The 25370-nt window shown below is 39.5% G+C and overlaps 1 protein-coding gene across 17 annotated transcripts in view; it reads left to right on the top strand.

Moving 5' to 3' along the window:
* CTBP2 (C-terminal binding protein 2) overlaps nt 1-25370 on the top strand; it is a 231161-nt gene that overhangs the window by 11539 nt on the left and 194252 nt on the right. For 14 of the 17 annotated variants that reach the window (XR_012160053.1, XR_012160052.1, XR_012160054.1 and 11 more), the window contains exon 2: nt 3396-3502. The exons of 2 other annotated variants lie outside the window; for them this stretch is intronic. The gene's annotated coding sequence lies outside the window, so the exon portion shown is untranslated. Of the gene's footprint in view, nt 1-3395; nt 3503-8016; nt 8041-25370 lie in introns of those variants that run through there. One more of the 17 variants, XM_073354094.1, reaches the window with a different exon arrangement.

Here is a 25370-nt window from a genome sequence, read left to right on the forward strand (position 1 = left end):
TATGGAGAGAATCAGATACCAATTGGTACTTTGATCCCAGGCCATTTACCCCATCTGAAACTTGAGCAAATATTTTAGCCCAAATATTGGGAGTTGTATTGAAAAGTTGACAGATCTAAACTAAAGTTAGACTAATCGGCCCCAAGTTTAAATTCAGTCTCTTATGTGTAAAAGTGTTTCATCTGGTTTCCATGCTCTTGCAGAATATCTGAAGCTTCTGTAACTTGTGTATGTTTGCTGTATGTTTTAGCCGATGCCACTAGTACATACTATATTATGTGTTCAGAAGTGTTAAAATGCAGCACTATGGGTGAGAGTTTACATACCCGAGAGTCAGAAAATGTTAGGTGTTAGGGTATCCTCATTAACCATGGTTTTCCTCCTTCCTTTTTTAGTGTATATTATAATAGGGTCTTTCATTACACGATCTCGCAACATATATGAAATGCAGGAATACAAAATATGTGTAATGCTAAGATTACAGAAATAAGTGAAATCCTGTTGTACATCACCGTATTATTTGCCCCCAATGTGCCATTCTACCCTTTGCTCGTTTAGGCTACGTCTACACTATGAGTCGGGGGTGTCATTCCCAGCTCTTGTAGACATACTTGTGATAGCTCTCATCTGAGCTAGCACACTAAAAATAGTTGTGTAGCAGCGACAGCAGGCGTGGCATGTGCTGGCAGCCTTGAGTACGTGCCCACAAGGTTTAGATGGATTTGTACTTGGGGCTGCTATCATGGTGCCACCGCTGCCACTCTCCGTGCTGCCATGGCTACACTACTGTTTTTAGTGTGTTAGCTCAGATGAGAGCTAGCACAAGTATGTCTGTGCAAGCTGGGATACTCACTCCTAGCTCGTAGTGTAGATGTAGCCGTAATACAATAGTTATAAGATCACAAACAGAGGACTATGGCAAACTAAAAGGTATGTAATATAATGTCGTAGAAAAGAACAGAAACTCTTTTTCTAACATTAGAAGCACAGATGTAGTATTTTTGTCTTTTTTTTCCCATACCATTCATTTTGTGCAACAAATGACAGTACTGCAACATATGCATGCAAGGGGACAGTTTTGAGGTTACTATATATATCTGAGCACTTTCTGGATTTCCTAACTTTTGTACATTGACGCTTCTGTTTTGATGCACAGTTTATTTCCACATGGTTTCTTGTGCATTATTTGAAAAGCAAAAATATGAAAAATAAAGAGATGAAAAAGTTTTTGGTGTTGGAAGGATGAAGTATAATCCCGCATTTGGAAGAGTCTCCATAGGAGGTGGAATTACAGTTGTAGGCTGATCCACAAAAAACAACTCACAATGTATCTTCTCAGACTTTTTTTCTTTTGAGGAGGTGTCCCATCTAATCTAAACACCAGGCCAGACTTTGCTTAGAGTATGAAATCTGACGCAGTCACAGTTCTTGATGGTCTGGCTGCAGGTGACTTGGCTGTTTCTATGGAATCCTAGGAGCACCATGTATCAGAAGCTGGAATCAAACTTAATAAGTCTCCCATAGAATTAATGCAGAGATACTGGACAAGCCCAGGGAGTCAGTACTTGGTTACTTGGCAAGGTATCAAACAGATAAAATTGCATGGGGCGGAGTGAGTGATGGAAGGCTACATAGGAAAAAGGAATTTTGAAGAAAGGGAGTGAAACCTCATGGTACAGCAGGATACTCCCAGATGGGGGCAGCATGAGGAAATCCAGAGTGTGAGAATCCTGGTGTCAAACCCTGGCCTTGTACCCAGTCCCACTGGATTCTTGGGAAGCAGCCTTGGCCATCATACCACACCAATGCATTCATTTACTGCGGAATTCACAGATGTGGGTGGGCCAGCTTCCAGGATTCCGCAGCCTGCTTCCTGATTGGTCACATGATGTTGACTCTGGTGACAATATATAGACTTTTTGCTTCCTTTCTGGCCTTGTCTGAGCAACAAGCCACTGCCTGTTAGTTGCTGCTTGGGCCCTGCCTTGTTGCCTCACTTGACCCTGCCAACTACCTCGCTGTACATTCTCCTTGGATTGGATCTCCTAGCTATCAAACCTCTTATGTGAATTCTGACCACTGATCTGGACTGCCCTTTGACCCACCTGACCCTGAGTATTATACAGAGCCACTTGTGGGAAGTGATGACAAAGAGATTTTATCCTACGGGTTGCTGAGCATCCCTTATATCCCATTGACTTTGATTTCATTGAGAATTGAGGCCAGAGCACCTCACAGGAACAGGCCCATTGTCATCTCTTCCCACAGTTGGTTATGTGAATTACCTCATGCCACCCCTTATTCTGAGAATATCCTGCTTGACCTGGTACACTATGACTCTTCAATCTCTTTCTTGAAAACTATTCTCAAAACTTCCTTTTTCCATGTTGCATCCCTTCGCTTACCTCCATTCCAGCCTTTGTTCTGGTGTTTTTCAGGCTGTTTATGCATTTTTTTTTAAAAGTATCTATCTGTGGCAGTACAGCCAAAATTTTCAAACATAGGTACGTAATAGGGCAAGATGGTCATGAATATAAATCAGAAGCTAGGAACTGTAGAAATTTGATATGGGAAGTCAAAGAACATGAGGACAAATCTATGGCTGGAAGAGTGAAGGAAAATAAGGAGTATTTTAAGTGCATCGTGTACAAAAAGAATCCTAACATTGTGTTGGTCTGTTACTAGACTGAAGTGGTAGAATTGTCAAGAATAATGCAGAAAAGGCAGAAGTGGTCAATACATATTTCTGTTCTGTATTTGGGAAAAAAACATGATACATTTATATCATACGATGAAATAATTTCCATTCCAACAATAACTCAGGAGAATGTTAAACAATTACTAAAGTTAGGCCTTTTTAAAATCAGCAGGTCTGGATAACTTGCATCTGAGAGTTTTAAAAGAGCTGGCTGAGGAGCTTGTTGGACTGTTAATTTTGATTTTCAGTAAGTCTTCAACAGTGGGGAAGTTCCGGAGGACTGGAAGAAAGCTAATGTGCCAGTGTTTTAAAAGGGTAAATGGCAATTAAAGGCCTGTCAGCCTGATGCTGATCAGAGCAAAATAATGGAACGTCTGATACAGAACTCAATATATAAAAAAAATTAAAGAAAGGTAATATTATTAATGTCAGTCATCATGGATTTATGGAAAGTAGTGTTGATGTAATATACTTAGACTTCTGTAAGCCATTTGACTTGGTACTGTATTACATTTTTATTAAAAATCTAGAGTGATATAAATCAACATGGTACATATTAAATGGATTAAAAACTGGCTAACAGATCTCAAAATGTAGTTTGTAAACAGGGTATCATAATTGAGCAGGTGTTTCTAATGGAGTGCTTCTGGGACTGGTTCTTGGTCCTATACTATTTAACATTTTGATTCATGTCCAGGAAGAAAACATAATCATCACTGAAAATTTGCAGATGACATACAGATTGGGGGAGTGGTAAATAATGAAGAGAACAGACTGCTAATACAGAATGATCAGGATTACTTGGTAAGCTGGACACAAGCAAATATTTTGTGTTTCAATATGGCCGATTGTAAATGTATACATCTAGGAATAAGGAATGCAGGTGGGCCTCTATCCTGGGATTAAGAGACAGAAAAATATGAGGGGTGTGGAGGATAGAAAATCCGCTAAACATGAACTCCCAGTGCACACTGTGGCCAAAAGGTTGAATGTATTCCTTGGATGTATAAATAGGAATATTGAATTGGAGTAGAGAGGTTATATTATCTCTGTATTTGGCACTGATGTGACCACTACTGGAATACTGTGTACAGTTCTGGTGTCTACAATTCAAGAAGGATGTTGATAAATTGGTGAAGGTTCTGAGAAGAGCCATCAAAGTGATTAAAGAATTAGAAAACATGCCTTATAGTGATACACTTGAGCTCAGTCTGTTCATTTTAACAATGAAAAGGTTAAGGGGTTACTTGATCACAGTCTGTAAGTACTTATGTGGAGAAAATAAATTTGATAATATAGGGCTTTACAATGTAGCAGAAAAGGTATAACATGATCCAGTGGCTGGAAGATGAAACTAGACAAAATCAGAGTAACAGTATGGCACAAATTTTTAACAGTGTGGGGTAGTTAATTATTGGAACAATTTACTAAAGTTTATGGTTGATTCTCCATTATTGCCAATTTTTAAATCAGGATTGGTTGTTTTTCTAAAAGATGGGCTCTAGTTCAAACAGGAATGTATTCAGGGAACTCCTAAGGCCTGTGTTATTAAGGAGGTCAGACTTGGTGATGACAGTGATCCCTTCTGACTTTATCATCTATAAAAAGATTGACATTTAAATGAAAATTGCTAGGTTTCCACAGGTGCTGTAGACCTGCATCTCCAGTCTACTTCAATAGGATTACTCACATAGGATAAGGCCTTCTCACAAGGGTAAAAGTTTGCAGAGTCTGTCCTTTAGTGAATAACACTTAGTAAAGATTGCAGGGTCTTAATTCTGTACTCTTCTCTTTGCTCAATTGTTAAGTCCTCAAGATCTTAAAAATCTATTGCAGCAATGAGAATGATGAACTATCTGCAGTGTCAGCACCTGGTAAATACCACTGTGGACTCAAACAGACAAGAAATTAGCAAAGGTCACATTCCATATGTGGGACAACACGTGTCAAATATGAACTTTCCTTCTTTAGTTTAAGTGCAGAAAATGTCTGGAAAAAATTTCTTACTGGATTGTCAAGTCATTTACACAACTGAATGAACTTGTTTAAACTTTAAAACACTTTTTAGCTGCCATCATAATTGCGGGAACCCCCGCCCCCCCCCAGCACCCATGATCAACTTTTGAAAAAAAGTACAAATGACTGAAATGGGGTCTAAAATGGATCTTAAATTTAAATAAACTGTGATAGTGTGATCAATGCAACAAAAAAGAGAGTGTGTGTTGCATTTTAAAGAGAACAAGTACAAAACAATTAAAAATGAACAATTTAAAACCACAGTTCAAGTCTTCTAAAGCGAGATTTTGAATAGTGTTACTTATGTCTGGGCACCTTTCCAACTGACAGGGTAAGAAGTTGAGTTTTGAGATTGTAACCTTTTGTATGCACTCTAAGCTTCCTAAGACTCCACATAGTATTGAGATCATACTTTATCATGCATCACAAAACACTGTAGAAAGAGCACTCTAACAATGTTTACATCCTTTTTTTTTATCTACACTTTGTGCGGCTGAGCATTAGCTGTTAAGGGTGAGGCTGGAGTTATCAAGAAAGACATTTATTTTTAGTTTAAAAAAAATCAACAGCTGGATTTCACTTACTTCACAAAAGCCTTTGAGGCACTAAAGCTTTTTGCGTGACATCCGTTGAATATACAGGAACCGCATTTTAAGTCTAAAACTGAACATATTAAAAGCTGTGTCATAATGAAAGAAGTAAACCAGATCAAACTGTGACTGGATAAACAATAACAAATACTGATGTACGTTGTAACTTTTTAAGTAGTTCAAAATATTGTAGACTGGACAACTTCATTTCTTTACAGTGAGATTGGAGCAAAATATGAACTTGCCAGTGGAATTAAAAACACAATAGTAAAGCAAATCTTGAATTGAAGACATTTTAGGCATTTGGCTTTATGTGCATTAGCTTAAACAAACAAACAACATTAATCTCAAGATTCATGCAAATGAAACAAACCTTTAAGGCACTTATGTATAATACCAATGTTGTTATATTTAACCAGAGTACACAGTAAGGCCCATCTGCAAACAGGTCTACTCATATGCGTACAATTACTCACACTTAAGTGTTTGCAGTATCAGGGCCTATTATGGTGTTAATAATTCTTAGTGCAAAATGGCATAACTGGATACATTTGCAATCAGGACTGTGATAGTCTGACGAGTGAAGGTCATCTAGGGGCATAAGACAAGTATACTCAAATGCAGAATAGCTTGCAGGTTGAATGACTGATAGGACTCTCAACTAAGAGAAAGATGTGTATTATTAATCTGATACTCTGCTCAGAAAAGAGAGCTCACAAGATAAAGGCCGCATTCATTGATTGTTGTTGACTTCAGTATATCAGGTGCTATTCACAGAGTTGGCATTAGACATCTATTTCTGTAAAGCTGCACTGCATTCTTATGCCTCTTTTACAATAAAGATGTGATGGCCAAGATCCTGTTGGGAAATGTTTTGAGGGTTTTGGTTTCATATCCTTAAAAGCCAAATATTCCTTTGTACAATGCTCTTACCTCTTACCATTTTGTTCATATAATGGACATGACAAACATAAGCCCAGAGAGGTTCAGCTTTTTTGATGTCCCAGTACTGAACTTTCTTTAGAGGAAAATATAAGACTTTTGTTATTAACTCAGCTGTACTGAACTAATCCAAGATGGGTTGTTTTTTTTTTTGGATTGCATTTAGGCTTGGATTAGTAGGGAAATGACTGAATGATATGTCATGTTTATAAAATCAGGAGCACCTATCTATTTTCATACAGATCTCTTAATAGAGATTAAACACAAAATAAAGCAGAATGCGTGAACAGTGATATTCCCATAAGCAATATTGTAACTTGTACGCAATGTAATTACATTTTGTAGACTTGCCAATTAAGCAGTTTTGCTTTAGAGAAAAATTACCTTCAAGAGATTGAAGAAAAGCATTGCGGAGCAGTAAATCAAATAAAGTATATATGTATCACAGTATTTAGTGTATGCAGTTAAAATTTAAAAACTTACTTCTCTATTCAGGTGACACACTGTTGACAGCATGCATAATGAGATTCTGTGTGTGTCTCGTGGCATTTTTGGAATAGATTGGTGGGTATTAAAACATTTTGTATTTACCATATGACTTCTTGGGGGAGCCTTGTGACACATAGAACTGAGAGATGCAAGCAGTCTCATCTCCCTACCTATCCCACCTGAGCTCCTTTGCCTCCCATTGAATAACTTGGCTTGGGAGTTAACAAGTAATCGGAAAAAGGGTAGGTGAGTACCTAAGAGGGAAACTCAGAATTAACTCCTGGATATACACCAAGTGTTGCCTTATTAACAATAAGGAGCACTGTGTAGAGTGGGGGAGAAGACAATTCCTATAGAAACTGGAAAAAAGCAAATAAAAACGGTGAGCAGGAAGAAATCTTTTAAACTGTGCTGGGGGTTTGTTTTGTTTTCCCCCCACTCTTTACCCCAATCCTCTTGCCTCTTTTCCAACTTAGCGTAAGTCAGACAGCTGGCATGTGGCGTGTTTTGTAGATGGATAAGCAGTGCCACACACACACACACACGTACGTATGTATGTGGCAGACGGGCTTCAGTTTGTATTGATAGCCAGCTAGCAAGCTATTTAATTTACTGTGGGGGAGGAGGGAGTCTTCCATGGAGAGAGACATCCATGTTCCATTTGCGTGCTGCACAATGCTCAGCTTTATCCTCCAAGGTGTAAGTTAAAGGGACAGATGTATGTATAATCCAAACATTTCCAAACTCCGCATTAAAACAATGAGATGCTCAACAGTGGCTCCAGTCAGCAAAGTCCTTCCAAATGTGATACTGCCCCTGGCAGCCCTGAAGATGTGCACTGAATACGTGCTGGATTGTGGGCAAGTCTGATAAAGAAGAGCAGTTTTTGCAAGGGATAGCTATGGATATATTATCATTGGCCAATGTTGCAAAGGATTGACATTTATAGCTCTATTTAAGGATTTTTTACATACTTGATACAGGCTTAGTCTGAATATTTCTGTCCTGCTGTATGCCTGGGATATTTGTGTCCACCCTTAGTTAGTCCTACCTATCTCAGGACACATCCTATCCCAGTGCTCCGTGCCATCAGAAATAGCTTACCCATAGATACAGGTGTTTCCTCTTTCTGCTGTCTTCTACCCGACTTGATGACTGAAGCATTGTTCTCATGTTGCTTCCAAGACATCGATCAGATTACTTTGTGTCTCCACAACTAGGTGGGAGACTTCCCCTTCCTCCCTGCAACCTCAGTAAAGAAGCAGATGAATGCATGTGACTCCACATGTCACACCTGCTAGTTAAGTATGTCTTGCTGGTCTTTATCTTCTCCTATTTTGTTGACTAGTTGGTTGAGGAAGGAGACTCTTGAATGTGTATGGAGGGTGAGCAGATTCACCATCTGATTGCAAACCTGAGAAAATAAGACAAACTGTATCTTGGAGTCCATTGGATGGTGATATTCTGATTGATGGCACTTCAGTCTAAAGATAGTACCTACAGGTTCCGGTTGTGTTAATTATGTAATATTTATATTGTGGTATTCCCTGGCATCCCAGTTGGGACCAGGGTCCCATTGTGCTAGGCACTGTGGAAACACAAAGGAAGATATGGCACCTGCTCTGATGAGCTTACAGTTTTTAAGAACAGTTTCCACAGTAATTTCCTGTTCTAAATAATAGGGGGAAGCTGTGCTATCTCAGATACCACAAGGGCCGGCTTTAACATTTTTTGCCAGGCCTGTGAAGCACTAAGCTAGCAGCTTCCCCCTCCTCACTTCCTTTAGAAAAAGTATTACTGGTTCCTATACATACTCCTCCCAAAGAGAAGAAAATAAACTTATGTTTGTCTATCATAAGTTGCACCCACAATCCTATTTTTATAATTAAATAGAAATTGGAAATTGCAGGCATTCAGGATTATAAATCTGCAGGTACTAACTTGAGATACCCAGGTTGGTAAATCTTGCTTTATATGGCTTGACAAAGGCTACCGAGGCAGCAGGTATCAGTGCTACTGTCTGAGTCAGTCGATCGGCCCACTAGGGCAGGCCATACTGCCTTACATGCAGTTGAGCTGCCTGGCTCTGGCTGCTCAACAAAGGAGATGTCTCAGCTGCAGTGAGCAAGCTGATCTGGAGCTTGTTGGAGTCTAGTGCCAACCCTAGTAACCTAGTAAATTGCCCCCTACAGTTCTGAGCTCATCTGGAATCTGCCTAAAAATAAAGGACCTCTGGCTATAATTGTCCCAGGTCGCAAAAGCCAGCCCCGGTTGACTGTGAGGGGACTGTGAGTAACTGAAATCAGTGACAAGAGTTCAGCCCTAGTGATCAGTTCCAATTTTCAAGGATATCTTTGTAAGAAAGAGACTTAGAAATTCTATTTTAATGAAATCTGGGGCTCTTCTCCTTATTTCTAAATCCCAGGATTAGTGGAGGCCTTCAGAAGCTGTCTGTGCGTCCCAGTGTATGGTAACTCTTACCAAGTGTTGGGGGTTTAATGATAACCACTGTAACATCATCGTAGCTAGAGTGGGAAAGGCCTCTCAAATCATAGGGAATATAATATTCACATTGATCTTAGCCAGAAGGCCAAGAAGTGAGCTGATAAAATAACTTGTGTGGAGATTAATCAAAGAACATTGAATCTGTTCAGAATGTGACTAACTTGCTGGGGCATATGGGGCAGATCTTGGAAATCAGAAGTAGAGCCATAACAATGGTAAGTGTTACTGTTACTTAAAGTTTATTATACTAGCCTTTTTCTTATGGATTTTTCTTACCTTTCTTACAAACTCAATAAACAGCCAGTGTTGGGGAATGAGTTTCTAACAGATGTTATACTAGGACTTCCAAGAGCTTTTTCACCCGAGGATCTCAAAGCATAAATAGGTTCAGTGAACTGCCCAAGATCACATATCAAGTCTGTGTCAGAGTTGGGGAAATAATCCATGTCATTTGATTCCCAGTGCAATATAAGCATTAGCCAGCAATGCACTGTTAAAGTCAGCTTCTGTGTCATCAAACAGGGAAGATGTCACTTTTGTTTTGAATACTGTAAAGCAGAACATACTGAAGGGAAAAAAATACAGAAAAAACTCAGAGGTAGGATCAGTTAGAATGAGCTTCAGAAGATTCTGGCCACTCATTTAGCAACAGTTACCTAATGACTCTAACAGAATTGATTCATCATAGATTGGAATTTAACTGTATTTCAGAGATGTTATTCTGTCATCCTTTATGTGCCTATACATAATATGTATGTTGCAGTTTGTGTTTATTTCTTCAAGTGGCATCCAGGTATTTGGAGTAAAGGAAAAAACCTGCTTAGCAATGTAATGAAATTACAGGGCCCCTTATGTTAGGGATGCATCGTCATTTTCATTATAATTCCCCCTCCCCCCCTTATTTTAGGGATTTTATTACTTATCCAGTCCATAGCATGGTCTATTGTGGCAAGTTTCCTTCTGACAGTCCAGTTTTATTAGAAACTTAAAGAAAAAGCACCAAGTGATTTTTTGTTAAACTATAAAGATTTAAATTTAGAAGCACTGCAGTAAGTGGGAATGAACAGGAAATTCAAACTAACACTCAATTTTTTTATTCCTTTTTGAGATGTGGGTGCATTTCTGAGGCGTAGTGCCAGTGAAAGAACCCACTAATTGGGTCTTATGATCTTGATCCATCAAAGGCATGCTTAACTTTATGCACTGTGAGTAGTGTGTCAATGGGACTACCCATGGTGCATAAAGTTAAGCATGTGTTTGTCTTTGCTGTATCAGAACCTAAACTGTTAACCCTTTAAATGTTAGTGTATATTTGTGAACATCACAGAAAGCTGTGGCGGGCGCTGGACACACCGCCGCTGAAATGCCGCCACCGAGTGCGGCTGCTGGAAAACTGACCGCGGAAATGCTGCTGAAAAACAGCAGTGGCAAGAACCGTCGGCGCTGGTGTGTCCTGCGGGTGCACAAAAACGTCCCGGTGGGCACCATGGCACCCGCAGGCACTGCATTGGGGACCACTGATCTAGTATATCTAGTAGATCAGATATTTAGTACTAGTTATATCTTTCAAGATATAAGTAGTATCTTGCAGGATTGGGCCATAACTGTCACCTTCAATGTAGTATTTGGACTCTTGGCCGAAGAATGTTGCACCTTTATGATTCTGATACATACCTTTTACCTTTTGATGTGATTCCTTTTCTGTGATACAGCATATGTGTTACCATACTGAATATGTAAATTAATTACTGTAGTTTTTTCTCCAAGTTTTGTGCATTTGATTATTCAGGAGGCAGGCAGCTGAGTCAAGTTTAGTTGTGTGTGTTTTATTTTTAGCTCATTGCATCTAGCTTTTTATTGACGCTGTCCATCTTCTGTTGTATTACTTCTGTCCCTTTACAAGACGATATGAAATAACATAACCTGACATGTCAATATCTTTGTTTGGTTTCATTTATCCATGTCATTTACCTTGTTCATCCCAGACCTGAGTTAAAGTCAGTTGTTCATGTTTTTCAGTATAAACACTGAACTTTTCCCCTGTATTTGGCGCTGGTGTGATGTGGTCTTGTGGAAGATTACCAGCTGTCTGAATTATGATGCACCATTAACATTTGAGCTATAAGGAGGAAAGACAAGCAGATGAAATGTGTTTGATATTAATGATGAGGGCTAGTTTCAGGAAACAAGAAGTAGATTCATAAAGAGGGTAAAACCTATGTTGGCTACAGCTGTCCTGCATGAATGTCTTTTGCAAAACATTTCCTGGCCTTCTGATCCAATTAATACCAGATTCATTCCTGACTTCATTTTGCAGTTGCATTTCTTGCGGTAGTGTAGCCATCTTTTAGGATCATGTACTCACAGGAGGCCTGATTCTCCATTGCCCTGAAGATTGTAAAGTAATTTATATTAACATTCTGATCTGGCAGCATTTTACACCAACCTTACACGAGTGTAATTGAATACAAAAGGTGCAGGGCAATGGACAATCGGACCCAAGTTGCACTGTTTCCCTGTATTACCTCCACCGCCACCCCGTTGTCCTCTGCACTTATCAGTACAACTTTAACAAAAGCCTGTTTGGTGGGAGCAAATAAGCATAGGTACAATCCAAGTGTTAGAAGATCATTATCACAATGGAATAATTGCGTTTTGGTACTTGTTTTGATTTGTTAGCTGGAAGATTAGTTTAAAAGCAGGAATGAAAGTGAATTTGTTGTGTAGATGATTATTGTAGGCTGCCGAAGGTTATTTATGGATTTTTACTTACAGTACATGTTTAAAGGAATTCCCTCTGTGACTTAGGTAGCAGTGCAATTTACGGCGTTTCAGATACAGTAAGTAACTAAATAAATAATTCTATTGGCTAGAACTGAAGGAGGAGGAGAAATAAAAGGGAAGGCCACCCTGATTTGTTGGCTTTAAGTTTCAGTTGGAAATTTAAGCAAACGGATAAAAAAATAATGCACGCTTTGCACGGGAAAAATAACCTGACCCCAATGTCTTTCACATTAATCATATCATGTTACTGCAGGAGAAATGCCTGCATAATCAGATACACTGCAGGTTTTTTTTGTTATATAGTATGTTTTAAAATAACTAACCTGACACTTTTCCCCTTCTGCTTGCAAATCAAACCAAAACAAAATGAGCAACGAAGGATAAACTGTGCATCAGCTGGGAATCTAAATATTGGGGTGCTGCTGAATGCAGTGGCACTGTGTAAGTGTTTTAGATGGAAGTGAAAGTGGGACTGGTGTGCTCAGTTTAACCAGCAAGCTTGAGAGGTAGTGTAGTTTAAGGGCCAGCCTGCTGATGAAGTTAAGAGTTGCTGACAGGTCAGGGACAAACTTTGAAATGTAGAGAGGGAATTGATCCTGGCACTGGAGCTCCTGGAGATGTTGTGGGAGTTCCATTTGTGGAGGACTTTGCAGGAACTTAGAGAAAATTCTGGCTATAGGTCATATATTCTGACGTTCAGCTTTAACTGGCTACAGAACTCGTAGTTGTTCACTGTTGAGTCCTAAGGGCTTGGAGGTCAATTGTGTACAGGAAAAAAGGAGTTTAAAAACATATAGTGCTTCACTCAGGTTTATATTTGACTGATTTGACTGTATTGAACTAAATTCTCTGAAATGCTGTGACTATAGAACTGCACTGTTTACTGTGTTGGGCCCTTAGTTTCGGTGTCTCCTCTTCTGTGCTAGAAAATCATGGGTTGCTAAAAGTATCTTGAAATAAAATTAGCAGCGTGATTGATTGCAGATGAACAGACAAGTTTATTCCCAAACTGGTTTTTTGTTTTTTTTTTAAATTATCACTGTAAAGAAAACAGTCTTCTACATTATGACTCTCTTGGGTGTCTCAGCCATACAGCGTTTGACCAATAAAAGTGCCCTTGCATAGTTCTATAGGCACACACCGATTGTGACTAGTTGAGCTTTCCTTCTGCTATGGTTGTGCCATTATGGGGAGATTGTAAGGAGAAGATTCATAGAGCTCCTAGTATCCATCTCAACTGCTGGTTAGTTACCTAAATTTGGATACTGAGTTCATATTGAAAACAGACTCCTCCTACTTTACTTCTAAAATGAACCATTCTTCTTCAGAACCTGAGGAGGCCTTTGATCGATAATTATTTGGTTGATAATCATTTTCTTCTGCTAGGTAAAATAGAAGCATCTGCATGTCTGGTTACGTAAAACTAAACAAATTTCTGAACAAAGGAACCAAGATTTTCTTGCCAGGCAGCAAAGCATTCCCTAATTAAAATTTCTGGAAACTCATCAGACAGATTTCATACCTTTTCAAACTGCAGTACACTAGTATTGACCTCAGCCCCTCTCCCCAACCCCAAAAAAGACAGCTTAGTATGCTATCTAGACTATAAATGGCATTTCATCAACCTATGCAAGCACTAGTTAATGCTTCTCTCCAAGTCTTCACGGCATAATAGGTGGCAGCATGGAAATCATGGTTTGATAACACATTTGTTGAGTAGTTCTTCCTTTCTTTAAATAGCCAAAAGGGGAAAGGGATCCTCTCTTAATCCAGAGTACTCTCTTCTTTGATAAAACCTGTGCAAGGAGCTACAAGAGGCTGGAAAATAACTCAGGGTTGACTGGAGTCCTTTGTACAGAGAAGAGGATGGGCTTGGAGCTGTGGAGTTTTCAGCCATCTGGATTTAGGAGGATCCACAAGAAGAGGAAACCCTAGATCAGTGTGGGCAGGGGCTGACTAAATGGAAGACTTCCACTTTGTGTTGTTCATTTGCCTTCCCTGTAACTTTTGGATGGGAGCCCCGGCGTTTGTGCATTAGTAGCCATGGAAACAATGTGGGGGCATTACAGATCTGCAGAAGACAAAGAGAGGTTAAAGCCCTGCTTTGTCCGCTCCTGTAAGCCCAAAATTCAGCATAGCCCTAGTGGAAGTGCTTTTGCCATGTGTAAGGAGTGGGGAGATGCTGCTACTGTCAAGACAGTGACCTCTTCTCCCTCTGCAGTGATGGGAATGTGGGCCAGCAAAAGATCCCTTCTGTTCCTGGAAGCAAAAGGGCTGATCTGGGTCTTGGACAAGAACAGAAAGGATCCAGTCCTACAAGATGCTGAGCACCCTCACTTTGAGAGATGAGGATGTTCAGCAATGCTGAAGTGGCATTATGCAGCTTTGGAGGATCAGGACCCAGAACAGTATAGGCACTGAGTCTTCGAACATCTGTCTCTGCTTGTGCTATGCCTGAATTTTTACGACTGAGAATGGCATGCTGGAAGTTTTTTATGCAGGGTCTCCTCTGGTGACCAGGCTGACCTGAGTTTGAAACAAAGAAGTTACAGTTTTGAGGAACAGAAGAAGAAGCTCTTATACATGGAAGAGTGGCTTATTTTGCATCTCTTGGAAAACTTAAAAAAAAGTAGTGTGCTTGGCTACAGCTGTATTAAACTTTCAGGGGTTTTACTGAAACTGCATTTATTACACTGATCATCTATATTATATCTGCAGACTAAACTGAAAGGACTCAACCCCTGGTAGATCTCTAAAATAAAGAGTAGCTGCTCTTGAAGAGATTACATGTTGATATTCATAGTTCTTTCCCACTGAGAAATTATTCTGTCTGTTCTCCAGTGCACTTGGAGTTATTTTGTAAAGTAACACTGTTTCCAGCGCTGGGTAGCTTAAGAGCCCGATAATATAACTGTCTTTAAGGCAGATGCTACAGTAGGGAGAAGCAGCAGTTGTTCTAGGATGACTATTGTCCCTTTCACAGAAAGACCATACTTTAATATTAAAATAAAAAACATTATATCGACTAAGGAAACGTCAGAGTTGAAGGAAATCTTTAAAAGCTCTTCTTTGGAAAAGTTTGTTCTATTGACATTTCTAAGTTAACGACATTGGCATATGTCTTCTACAGTGGAAGAGTATACCAGATGTTGGGGGTCAGATTACGGTGGGGATGTAGACCAGAATGTTCAAACTTGGGTGCCAAAGTTTAGGCCCTTACATCCATATTTAGGCACCTAAATAGGTGGCCTGATTTTTCAGGGTTGCTGACATACCTCAGCCTTTAAGTCAGTGAGAGTTCTGCCATTGATTTCAGTAGGAGCAGGGTCAGGTACATAGCAACCATCTCAATGTTAAGATGCAAACAGGTCATAGCTCCTCCCTCTTCTTTTTCTTTTCTTGGCTACGTTAAAATCACATTATGGAATGACGGTGCCGGCTAAGTGAACTTCACACGTGAATGTGACAGAAAATGCTGATTGTAGCACTGGCTATTTTAGGGCATGCTTGCATCGAAAAAGACCCACAGTGTGATCAGCACAGACTACTGCCAAGTTGCTATTTCATGTCCTTAGTGGCTGGCGCTGATGCATGGTTTTGCTGTACTAAGACTCCTGTTAGTAATTTTTGTTTTTAAATATGGAGTATAAGCTTTAAGTAAGCCAGTATTGGGTGCTGAGCAAGATTGATTTTATGAGGACTGTGCTGTAATTTGCTGTGTTATGCACCAGGAAGTTGAGAGCATTAAGATAAAATCTTTAAATAATGTGCAACAAATTCCTATGCTCTAGGAGTAACCGTTATATGCATTCTGTTGAGTAATTATAGAGTACAAAACAGATTTGATATTGGAATTGTGGCTTAATCTCTTTCATTCCATTCCATTTTCCCCTGTGGTGGTATAGAAAAATAGGAGGTATATTTTGTTTTCTAATGTGAGAACACAGGCTCACTGTAGCCTTCCTTTTAATGTTGCTTCACAGGGGAGAACTTTATTTGGTAACTTCCATTAATGCTAATGAGAGTTATGCACATACAGTTCACCTGCACGATGATAGGGGAGAAGAAAAATATCTTTAAATTCTCTATACTCCAGAAAATATTACTCTAAAATGTGCAGTATGTCACAGGGAGTAAACTAAAAACATGGGCTAGCATAGTGGTTCCACTTGAACGTTCACCTGTAGCTAATATGTCTGCCGCCACCTCCAGCCCCAAAACAAGTATATGTAACAGTCATTCTAAAATGTGGCCTTTATCCTTTGTATTACAAGAAATAGAGCATTTCTTGAGAGTAATTAAAAACATGGCCCAATGATAGATACTGAGATTATAAAACAAAACATACAGGTCACTAATGTAAAGTTGAATTTTAGTAGGTTTTTCTTTATGCTTATGATTAATACACTCTTCCATTTAAAGCCATTAGGTATAGTGCTGTAATTGATTTAAACTAAGTGCAGTTAATATTTTTGATTATAAATTTCAGACATGCTAGTAAGAAATCATAAAAACAAAGAAGCTCCCCCTCAACAATTCTTCATGTAAAGCGACCACAATTTCATATTAGCCTCCATACAAAACAAGTGGCAGATTCTTTTCATGCAGTCAGATTTTGCTAGTTAGTTGTGTGTGTGACACCTAGTAAAGACTGGTTGAGTGTTATGGAATTACAGTAAGTATGGTAATATGAGATTTTGTGACACATCTTTTGTAAGGGTTTCTATCAAAAGGAAGAAAGTAAAGGGCTGTACTTAATCAGTATAAATGTCAGTAGCATATTTTAATAAATTCTTGATTTAGCTTGGACTGTTTGCAATTGCATATTTAAAAGGAATCTGCCACCCCCTTTCGAAGGTATGTGACATTTAAAAGATCTGTAAAGAAGATTGGTTTGACAGCTTCAAATTACATTTGAAAGAGTTTTTTCCCCTTTCAAAACAGAAAATGAACACTTCCTATTTTAAATGTCACTGCAAAGACATAAACATATTTAATCGAATTATATATTTAATTTATGTAAAATGTAATTTTTTATTCATGCAATAGACTTTCTTGTTACATTTTAACCGTCTCGGAAGCTTAGCAAAGTTAGTGATTTGAAACTACTGATCCTTCTGAATCAATCATTGTTTAAGAATTTCTCAAAATCTTTAAAAATTAAGTTTAGGCTTATTATTGAGCCCCACTGGATCCTGATATTTTGTTACCCTCTGGCTTGCTTGCTTTCATGAACAGAGTTTGGAAGTTTATAGTGCAACTGTATAGCATAATTAAGGGGAAAGTATCACTCAAAGAGATTTGGTAAGACTGTCATATATTTCCTGGATGAAAGAAAGCATTTGGATACCTGGGCCAGACACTGACATCTAGTGCGTAGTGTGTACCGTTGTGTACTTGGACTCCTGAGCTTGAGTAGATTGTCTAAGATGCACAGCAATACAGTATGGCTTATTTGTATATGGTCACTATCACATAATTACTTCTAGTGCATAGCTGTTACAACACTGAGTTGTTTTAATAAGGGGTGAACTTAGGCAATAACAATGGAAGAAGTGAGGCAAGTAGGGTGTGGCAATAGGATAATAATACTTAGCACCTTCTGTTGCTTCACAAAACCTCTGTGGGGAAGGTAAGTACTACTATCTCCATTTTATATTTAGAATATTAGAGCTCTTTATCCTCCCAGGCCATTGTGGGTTGAGTACTGATGGATGAGGCCATCTCTGGGGTCACAATGAGTGGAACTATGGCAGTGGGGGGAGGAGAAGCAGCCCTAAAGAAACCGCTGGACTGAAAGAGGGTTAGGATTTGGTGCTGCAGGCTTGGGTTGTCATGGCATGCACATTGAGGGCAGCGGTCAGATGTCTGCAACAGTCCAGCCAGGTCCCCAGAGGATAGGGACAATCAGATAGGCCTGCATTCCTGGCATCAGCACTGGGGTACATCTGGGATCCCCACGTACAATATCAGAATAGCTGTTTGTTCTTCTCTGTTTCAGCAAAGAGATTCCTGTGGTTCAAAGTAGTGGGCAGCAAACCAGTAGTCTAAACCAGACTGGCTACTCTGCCCTTCAAAAGTGGGCTTCTTTTCAGAGAAAGAGATGGCAAAGACTGAGCAGCTGCTGTCGGGCTCAATGAACCAAGGCCTGCCTCAGGACAGGCCTACATAGTCAGGAGGTGCCACCCATCTTAGCACAGGCAGAGGCCCTCTGGCCAGGAAAAAGGGAATAGTGTTGGATCATATTAAAGAAGTTCTGTATTAAAATCACAAATGAGTTTGATTCCCCAGAGTTTAAATTCCAGGGTATTACTAATTAAGAGGTCTCTTGGTTTTTGGTACTGTTTCTCTCCTTCTATGTGTGAAACTTGCAAGCTGCTAATTGTGTTAGTACATTCTAAGACAGGGTCTATTCTCAAAGCAATTCACAGAGAGAGAGACTCAAAACAATACTCTAACAACAGAAACAGCACCCAGAGACTCCCCGCCCTTTTGTTGTATTAACCATTGTGATTAAAATAGAGATAGAGGATGTATGTGGATGGATGCTTGGTGTGGATAATAACTGAATCATCAGGGATGTGCCAGCCTAAGAATCCAGTGTCCATCGGCTGAAGAAGGCGTCAAGTGGAAATAACCAGAGGACCCCCCGGAGGGCAGACTGGAATCCACCCAACAGCCTCAAGAATGGGAGAACCAAAGAACAAGATAACATCTTGGAGCCGTCAGGAATGTGCTATCTGCTGATTGATTCAGCAACAGCATGATGAAGCAATTCCCATAGACTGGCATAGGAAGAAATTCCTATAAAAATAGACTCTAAAAAGTGAGAACTTTGGGGTCTGATTCTGCAAACCAACTTCCAGGAGCATCAGATGAGCATCTGACAAGGCCCTGCTCCCTCCTCATGTCCAGGCCACCTGGCCAGTGGCTTGGCATGAGCAACTCTAAGGCTGGTAACTATGATAACAACCTTGCAGAACCTGTGTGTGTGTGTGTGTGTGTATTTGTATGAATGAATGTGTGAATAAATATGAGATTGAATGGAATGTTATAACTATAACTAACTGCTTACTATGATTCTTTCTGTATTCACAATAAATGTGGTATTTTGCCTTTTTCCCTTTAATAAGATCCTGCTGGTTTTTATTTTATTGGTACAACAATAGAATCATCTTAGAAACTAGAGGATTCAGCTGTTTTAGTTCCCTTCATACCCCTGGGTATATCTGCAAGCTCCATGCAAATGGCCTGATGAAGTGCAGACCAATGCATGAAATCCATCAGCTGGGTACAGTCTATAGAATTTCACCAAATTTGAACCTAGAATAATGCTGGGTGGGGCATCCACAGCTGGTGAGTCACTCAGATTGCAAAAATCCATATTGCAAGTCACAGAATCATACAGTCTGCAGGTCTTAGACTTAATGGCAGTGGGCTTCCAAGGGGTTTCCCAGTTGTTCCTTCAGCCCATTTGTATGTAACCAACCCAGGTGTTCCTGCTGTCCCAATAGTAAATATACTCAGAGAACTAACTGACTAGAACTCCTTCCAAAGGTACTGGGACCCCTGGAGTGGAGTCTGACTGGTGAACACATATCAAAGGGGTGCCCTGTAAGTTGGAAAGTTTTGACCACAGATGCCAGGCTAGATTGCCTGGCCATCCATAGAGCCTTTTGCTCAGACAGGACTAACAAATTAATAGGTGGTTAATTCTATGTCAAGGGCCAAGGAAAGGCCACACACCCATCTCAAAATTGATCAAAGAACTCATCAAAGGTGCTTACTTTAACTTGGGTGAAATCCCACAACCTTTAGTCCCTTGGTGTGAGAATAGCATTGTCATGGAAACAGAGAAGAGAGGCATTGTTGGAGACCTGTAAGGTAGCTACTGGACCCAAGTACATACCATTTCTAGGCACTAAATCAGTGTAGGTGCATTGGTGTCTGTGGCATTTAGTAGGATGGTGTTGCATGCGGCTGTTAGATACTGATCTTTCCTAATTGAAAAATATGTACTGCTCTTGGGAATTCTGGATCTGGATTGGTATAGAATAGTGGTTCCCAAACTTGTTCTGCTGCTTGTGCAGGGAAAGCCCCTGCCGGGCCGGTTTGTTTATCTGCCGTGTCCACAGGTTCAGCTGATCGCGGCTCCCAGTGGCTGCGGTTCGCTGCTCCAGGCCAATGGGGGCTGCTGGAAGTGGCACGGGCCTAGGGACGTACTGGCCGCTGCTTCCAGCCGCTCCCATTGGCCTGGAGCAGCAAACCGCAGCCACTGGGAGCCGCGATCGGCCGAACCTGCGGACACGGCAGGTAGACAAACCGGCCCGGCCCACCAGGGGCTTTCCCCGCACAAGCGGCAGAACAAGTTTGGGAACCACTGGTCTAGAAGACTGAAACTGTGTGTACCTGTTAATTATTTTAAATTTCCTCTAACAGTTTAGACCCCCTCTTTCAGCTAGACCCTGTGTATGAGGGCATGATGTCATCAAAAGGTTTTTTATTGTCTCCCACTGAAGGCTGGGAGAAACTATAATAAGCTGGTTGAAAAAAATTGGATTTTTAAATTTTTTGATGAAAGCATTTTTGCACAAAAAATATTCCTGTTTTTGACCAGCTGTAACAATAACCCAAGCATATGGACTGGTCTAGAAGATGTCCAATAAACAAATGAGTAAGCAGGGAAAATTTCCACTTTATTACTCTTGCATGTTTAAATGGAAATATGTATCCTTTGGTATTGTTTTATTGCAGATTTAATATTAGATGTGTTACAATATAAAAATTTATATTTCCACTGAAATATATAGCAGGAATAAAATTTCAAATAAAAGGTAAATTTGACATTTTGACATTTGACATTTTGTGTAGTCATTCTCATGCTAGTTATATAACATATTGGGTATTAACTTGATATGATCAGCCAAAAATGAAGAGAAAGCTGCGTCCGCAGGATTTTTAGAGGAAACCCTTACCACTGACATTCAGATGTTCAGGAGTCCGTCTTAGCTGCTATATACTTTACTATGAATTGTAAAAGTAGAGGTTGCCTTGAAAAATTAAGGTCCTGAGAACCTGATTTTCTAAGTAAAATATTTTAGGCTCTGTGGGCTTTTTGAAAATATATTTACATTGCATTTCAGAAAGGTACAGTTTTTAAAAGTTATTATTAGGGCTGTCAAGTAATTAAAAAATTAATCACAATTAATCGCATTGTTAAACAATAATAGAATACCATTCATTTAAATATATTTGGATGTTTTCTACATTTTCACATATATTGATTTCAATTACAACACAACACAAAGTGTACAGTGCTTACTTTATATTTATTTTTGATGACAAGTGTTTGCACCATAAAAAGACAACAGAAATAGTATTTTTCAATTCACCTAATACAAGTAGTTTAATGCAATCTCTTTATTGTGAAAATTGAATTTAAAAATATAGAATTACATAAAAAAATACTACATTCAAAAATAAAACAATGTAAAATTTTAGAGCTTGCAAGTCCACTCAGTCCTACTTGTTCAGCCAGCCGCTCAGACAAATAGGTTTGTTTACATTTGCAGGAGATAATGCTGCTCGCTTCTTGTTTATAATGTTACCTGAAAGTGAGAACAGGTGTTCTCATGGCACTGTTGTAGCCGGTGTTGCAAGATATTTATGTGCCAGCTTCAACCACCATTCCAGGGGACAACATCCATGTTGATGACTGGTTTGGCTTGAAAACCAGTGTGGACTGACGCATGTTCATTTTCATTATCTGAGTCAGATGCCACCAGCAGAAGGTTGATTTTCTTTTTTGGTGGGTCGGGTTCTGTAGTTTCTGTATCAGAGTGTTGCTCATTTAAGGCTTCTGAAAACATGTTTCCTAACTTGTCCCTCTCAGTTTTTGGAAAGCACTTCAGATTCTTAAATCCAGTGCTGTAGCTATCTTTAGAAATCTCACATTGCTACCTTCTTTGTGTTTTGTGAAATCTGCAGTGAAAGTGTTCTTAAAATGAACAAGATGTGCTGGGTCATCATCTGAGACTGCTATAACATGAAATATATGGTAGAATGTGGGTAAAACAGGGCAGGGGACATACAATTCTCCCCCCAGGTGTTCAGTCACATATTTAATTAACGCATTATTTTTTTAACGAGCATCATCAGCATGGAAGCATGTCCTCTGGAATGGTGGCTGAAGCATGAAGGGCACATAAATACATTGCAGTGCTGGCTACAAAAGTGCCATGCAAATGCCTGTTCTCAATTTATGGTGACATTGTAACTAAGAAGAGGGCAGCATTATCTCCCAAAAATGTAAACAAACTTGTTTGTCTTAGCTATTAGCTGAACAAGAAGTAGGACTGAGTGGACTTGTAGCCTCTGAAGTTTTACATTGTTTTGTTTATGAGTGCAGTTATGTAACAAAAAAAAATCTGCATTTGTAAGTTGCACTTTCAGGACAAAAGGATTGCACTATGGTACTTGTATGAGGTGAATTGAAAAATACTATTTCTTCTGTTTATCATTTTTACAGTGCAAATAGTTGTAATCAAAATATACACTGATTTAAATTACAACATAGAATACAAGATATATATGAAAATGTAGAAAAACATCCAAAATATTTAATAAATTTCAATTGGTAGTCTCTCTTGTTCAACAGTGCAATTAAAACTGCAATTAATCGCGATTAATATTTTTAATCGTGATTAATTTTTGAGTTAATTGTATGAGTAACTGTGATTAATTTACAGTCTTAGTTATTGTCCATCCTGAATGTCCTGTGCTGTGAGAGAAGTTAAATCTAAAATTAGAGCAGTTAAATCTAAAATTAAACCCTATAGAGCACCAGTTGCACAGCGAACTACATCTCTCCACCACATTACTACCTTGAATAGGCCAGAACCTCAGCTGTCTGGAGCTCACTATAACCTCAGTAAAGTCAAGCCAAGTTACTTTTAAAAAGATGCCGTTATATAATCAGCCCCATTATCCCTTGCTAGAAGCTTTCTGTTAAGCCCTCATTAACCCACTAAATAATATCAAAAGATCTTTTGTGCAGAATAGACAGAAGTCCTGCAATCACAATACCCAATGCAAAACAATGAAAAATGCAGCAATAAGTACTTTAGCCAATGCAGTATATTAAAATCTCTGTGTGCAAATGTTAGCAAAGGGAGTCTAATACCAACAGTGAGTGTAACTGAAGTCACATAAGACTTGGCTTCCTTTCACAAGCAACCTGTAGGAATATGAAATAGCTGAAGGCAAATGAGTCTAAAACAAGAGCAAAACCAGTACAAGTTTGATCAGCAGAGTCTGACATTTCAGTGCTCAACAATTCCTCTGGACTCAATGTCCAAACTGCATCACAGTCTCCTGATATAGTTATAAGTTGCTCCACTGAGCCTGGATTCCAAAGTGTAGCCACTTTTTCCTTGTGAGTTACTTGGAACTTGTGTAGATACAGTAACGAATTATTAACGTTTTTGAAAATTAATTTCCCAAGGGATGTGGTGGAAGCCCAGTTGCACACGATGTTTAAAACTACACCGGACAAAGCCACAGAAAATATACTAGAGGGAGCAATCCTGCATTGCTCCTGCAAGTGTGACTTGATGACCTAATATGTTTCTCTTTGCCCATCAGCAAGACTTTCCTATCTCGTTGCCTAGACCAGAAAAACATGGGATGTCAGGAGGAGGGAAGTCTCATCATACAGGGTCTTCCATGTTTGCAGCATGGTACTTAATTTCCAGTTCAAAACATGAGCTCATGGTCTCTTTGATTTATATTTGTGAAAAGCTTTGATGACAAAAACCACCATATAAATACTAAGTCTTATTGTTTTATTGCTGTTATTCAGTTAGTAACTGTGATATCTATAAAAGTGGTTCACCTCCCCAGAGGCCTAGGCTGGCGCGGGGCTGTCTTTCTGATACCGGCCTCTGACAGTGGAGGGAGTTAACAGGGGAGTCTGCACTCTGGTCACTCTTCCAGCAATTAGTTACACGGAGAAGGCTGATTGGGGTAAGTGAAGTTAATTATCTAACTGGGGGACTGGGCAAGCTAAAGAGACAATTGGTCCATCTGCTCAAGACTGATAAGAGAGGCACAGGAAGGAAGTGCGGGGAGAGAAGCAAGACTAGCTGAGCCTTGAGTCAGAGAGATCTTCAGGAAGGGAGACTTCTTCTCCTGTTGGCTGAGGAAGCAAGGAAAGTAGCACAAAACTGTAAAGCTGTTGGTGCAGTGGCCTGAAATTTTCAGCATGGTGCGGCTATCCAACCAGAGAAGTCTGAGGATGTTTCTGTGGGGTAAAAAAGCAGGGGCAGAGCTGACCATGTACTGCTACATGGTCCAACACACTTTTATTTTTGGTCATGCGAAAAGGACCCCTAGTTGTGTCTGTGTAATTGGTTTGGCAAGTTCTAGTGCTCCTTCCACCCAATGGTCTGTGCAGTAGAGCATCCCAGTGTGTATTGCCTCATGTGTGCATGTCTTCTGGGCACCATGGGCCTGTTAGAGTGCCCACTGAAATTAGTGGGAACCTTTCTGTTGGCTTCAACAGGATCAAGTGCAGTATTCAATGCTCAGGCCCTCTGGTATTGCTAGCCAGACTTTCTTAAATGCCTTGGTACAAATAGGGATACGCAGCGTGGTTCGAATGGACAGACAAACGTAATTGTATCGGCAGAAAAGCAGCTGTGTGGAAGCCAAATTAATTATGTCTCTTGTCATTGATTGAGGTGACCATGCCTCTAACTGGGTACGAAATCACAGTTAAGAATTATAGTGTGGACTGGGCTGTAATGGGTGTGAAGTGCTTTCAAATCCTTGGATGATTGATCTAAAATTTGAAAAACGCACCCTATGAGTTCAGAGTGCTGTACGAAAGTGCTTAGGATTGGCCTGACTTTGCCCCCATTTAAGTCATTGGGAGTTGTTAGGATTTTCAGAAGGAGTCCGCTATCAGTAAAGTATCAAGTATAATAATAATAATACTTATTAATTATTATTATAAAGGTGATGCGGGAGTATAATATACTTTTTTAACAGTAAATGAAATTAATAGAAAAGTGCACCATTTTAAAGATATCCCTGTTTGTTTATCTTAGTGGGAAAACCCTGCAACTTTCCATTTTAACTAAGTGACAAGTTCATTAAAATGTTTGCCAGTTTTGTTACTTTTTCAATTTTTCTACTGGCCCTGGGTACAACTGAGTACAAAAGAGAGTCTCAATGTGTGTGTGTGTGTGTTTTGCTTTTTATATACAATTTTACATACTTATAATTTAAAACCAACTGGACAGATTTTTTTTTGACTGCAGATTTTCCATAAAGATTCCCTCCTG

This window comes from Lepidochelys kempii, chromosome 7 (assembly GCF_965140265.1).
Source record: "Lepidochelys kempii isolate rLepKem1 chromosome 7, rLepKem1.hap2, whole genome shotgun sequence".
Lineage (NCBI taxonomy): Eukaryota > Metazoa > Chordata > Testudines > Cheloniidae > Lepidochelys > Lepidochelys kempii.